The 3,734-nt window shown below is 38.8% G+C and overlaps 1 non-coding gene across 1 annotated transcript; it reads left to right on the top strand.

Moving 5' to 3' along the window:
• The first annotated feature begins 606 nt into the window (after positions 1 to 606).
• LOC120255399 lies at positions 607 to 713 on the top strand. The gene has a single exon (XR_005534998.1). It is a non-coding gene; the product is annotated as a small nucleolar RNA R71 (small nucleolar RNA).
• Positions 714 to 3,734: the final 3,021 nt, after the last annotated feature.

Here is a 3,734-nt window from a genome sequence, read left to right as displayed (position 1 = left end):
TGATTCCTCAATATCTCTTACCCATAAGTCGATCATCATTTGCTTGGATATATCTCACTAGGAGTGTCTCTAGTGAAGGTCCCTTGTCATCTTGAGAAGGTTACCAAGTGAATAGAGATTGGAGTTGGGATGGTCGAGGTTGACCTGGTCTACCTTATCCTTGCCCCAGCTGGTTTCATAAAAAGTTGGGGTGATACTTCCACCCCAGATTATGTGTGTCACTATATAGGTTGTTTTGGTACCGGTTGTTCTGTCCAGTAAAGTCCACCTGTTCTGATGATTCGGCATCCAAATTAATGGAAGAGATACTCTACCTGCCCTATGGTCCCCATGCCTCACAAGCCATGACTGGGGATTAAGAAGGCATCTACCTTAGCATGTGCTGCTAAAGTGGTGATGATGTCTACTTCATAAATGTTGGCTGCCTTAGTCGGCTTGTTCCTCTCGGAACTCCACTGATAACCATTAGTAGCTATCTAGTCTATCAAATTTTGCACTACATTAGGTTGCTTGCTAAATAAGGATCCCTCAGTCCCTACATCAAGTATTTGCTTAGTTGCTACATTTAACCCATTATAGAAGATCTGAATCTGCATCCACTCAACTATGCCATGCCACGGACATTTCCTTAACATGTCCTTGTACCTCTCCCAAGTGTCATACAAGGTTTCTGACTCCAACTGCATATATGAGGAAATGCCACTTATGAGCTTGGTAATCTTAGCCTAAGGAAAGTATCTGCTGTGGAACTTCTCAAATAATTAAGCCCATGTCATAATAGATCTCGTTGGAAAGGAACTTAGCCACTTCTTGGTCTTTCCTCTAACAGAAAATGGGAATAGCCAAAGGTGAACTGCATCCTTAGACACATTCTTGGCCTTGAACGTATCACAAATCTCGAGAAAACTCATCAGATGAGCATATGGGTCCTCGTTCTGAAATCTATCAAACTAGCACATCGGTTGTACCATTTGTATAAAGTTTGGCTTCAACTCAAAATTGTTCGCTACCATAGGAGGGTAAACAATACTCAATCCTAATATTTCCATGTTTGGTCATGCATAATCAAAAATACCCCTTTGATTATCAGGCATTAGTGCTTCTTGATCAACCTCGATGTTGATCTCAACTAACCATGTAGTACGGAGGTTCACTTGTCTCAATCTCCTATGCAGTGTGCGTTCGATATTTGGATCATAGCTTGCCAAAGGAGATGAACTGCCAAGGGTCATACAAAGTTACCTTCAAATAAAACAAAAGAAAGAATTAGAAAACTAAAGAAATAAAAGAAAAGAGAAGAAAAAATAAGCAATGCAAAAATGACTAGATTACTAGAATCGTAATGTTCCTAAAAGTTGCCAATCCCTAACAACGATGCTAAAAACTTTATACGTCCCTTACGTACTACAAGTGCACAAGTAATAAAAAGTAGTATAATGTACCTAATAGAGGATTGGGTAGTTGAATCAGCAGGGATCAGTAATCTTCTAGTACTAATTTATCTTCTAATATCTAGCTTGATCAAAGGATTGGGTAGAGTTCTAATCTATGAATCTAAAGAGAGATTAAGAATGAGATGGGATAAATCTGAATAGAAACATTGATGAAAAGTAGCACTCCGGATCAATCCTCTAGTGAAACATGTAATCACTCTCCAACAATGATTATTAGGTACATTCTATAAATATTATGTGTGCTCTAAAAGCAATGTCACATCTATGGCAATCAGATATATCAAGTTTTGCAACTATAACTAGGGTAATCATGCACATCAAGTTTTGCAATTATAACTAGGGTAATCATGCACATCAAGTTTTGCAACTACCCTACAGCAATCAAAACTATGGCATTTAACGCATGTCAAGTTTTACAATCACAACTACACAAATCATGCATATCAAGTTATGTAACACAAGTTTTAACATAGAAAACCAAAGAACTCCATAATCATTGCAAAAGAGTAAATCAACTATAAATTAATACATAGGTTCATGAATTTGGGGTACTGGAGTGGGGTTAGCCCCTCATAGGTTTACACAACATTGGAAAGATAAAGAAAACAACCAAGTAGAAATCCATTAACTCCATAATTCTTATTAATCTATCCGATTGTGCTCTGAGGATCTATCCATCGGCTGACCTCCACTGCAAATCATGCTTCAAAATTCTTGCTCTAATCCCCCTATGAATGGTAGTGAAGCTCATCTTAAATTCACCTTTGAAATCCCCAGCCAAACTCCCCTTGAAACCCCAACTTTTGGTGGGACTTAGAAAGAAGTTTTTGACCCAAGCACAGACATGCTTAGGCAGTGCTTTTTAGCCTTGGTCTTTGACACCAGATATATGGTTCTGCATCAAATGAATTTTTCACTAGACAGTAAAGTGCATGGCCCAAAAGCACGCCCGTGCTTATCCTGGATACTTACAACTTAGTTCTATTGATGCCATTTTCACTCTAATACTTTTTCTAATGATCCAAGACCTGCTAATCTGCTCAATAACATACAAATACCCAAAGTAGTACTAAAATATATAAAGAAGATGTTGAAAGATAAGAAAAACATAGAGGTTACCCCCAATCTAAATACAAAATAAAGATGCAATTTCTCCTAAAATCTATTCTGCATGATTACAAAGAGCACAAAAATACTTGTTAACCCACTCAGGAAGATTGAGGGAGAAGAGTTCTCTAGAGTACCCTATTGCAAGGCATACTCATAATCCCCTCTAATCGCGGCATGTCTATTCTAAGTGGGCTTTTTCACTCATCACAAAGCACATCAAATTTGACAACTAAGACTTTTGCCATGATAGCAATCAAGCAATACAAACACGTAATTACATTTAAATAACATGAATTGCATTTAAGAAGTAATTAAATTACAAAGATCCACAACCAATGTCAAAAGACCCTAGAGTTTAACTATGCTCAACATCTACAAGATTGGCCCTCTATTAATGGAGGCTAAACATTCAAATCACAAGACACGAAGAGAATAAACATAAACATGATAACCCCTTTCTCAATCATGTCGAAGGTTGATCGCTGGAAAATTCTTAAGAACCTTCCACGAAGGCGCCAAGGTGAGCTTGACGGCTAGGATCTTCCTCTCCTCGATGATGGATTCAAATCTTCTTCAAAAGTTACCTCTAAAGCCCTGGATATTTGCCTTCTCCCTTTTCTAACCTCACCTCCAAGAAAAGAATTCTAAGATTGCCCTAAAAGTGATCATCAGATATATTTATACTGTACCTCTTATGGATTGCTTATGGGCGTAACGATATGGGCGTAAAGAGCTGGAGATGATGGGTCGCAAGCCTTACGAGAACACTTATAGCCGTAAGTCCAATCCATAAGGTCTTCTTCCTTGTGTTATGGTCCAGCTTACGGCTGTAAGCATTGGACCGTAAGCTTCATTGTGCTACCCTTGCAACCGCCCTTAAGGTCATAAGCCCTTCTCGTAAGCTCCTCTTGATGGTCTTTACTTGCTTCCTTATAAGCGTAAGCCCTGCCCTAAGGTCCTCTAGTTTGACTTTATACTCCTCATTATGGGCATAAGCATGCCTGCAAGGTTCCTTGGAAGAGACTTATGCCCATAAGTCAGGCCACAAGCTGCCCGTAAATCATCTTGTTTGCCTTGTCCTTATCCAATTGATATTGAGAGAACTCCATCTTCTTTGTTAAGGTTCTAGAATGCTTCTTTTGGCTCTTTCTCGTCTAAGTGTTGCTCGAA

The sequence above is a fragment of the Dioscorea cayenensis genome, unplaced genomic scaffold, assembly GCF_009730915.1.
Source record: "Dioscorea cayenensis subsp. rotundata cultivar TDr96_F1 unplaced genomic scaffold, TDr96_F1_v2_PseudoChromosome.rev07_lg8_w22 25.fasta BLBR01000982.1, whole genome shotgun sequence".
Classification (NCBI taxonomy): Eukaryota; Viridiplantae; Streptophyta; class Magnoliopsida; order Dioscoreales; family Dioscoreaceae; genus Dioscorea; species Dioscorea cayenensis.
The sequence above is the reverse complement of the archived record's forward strand: the minus strand, read 5'-3'. Positions and strand labels throughout refer to the sequence as shown.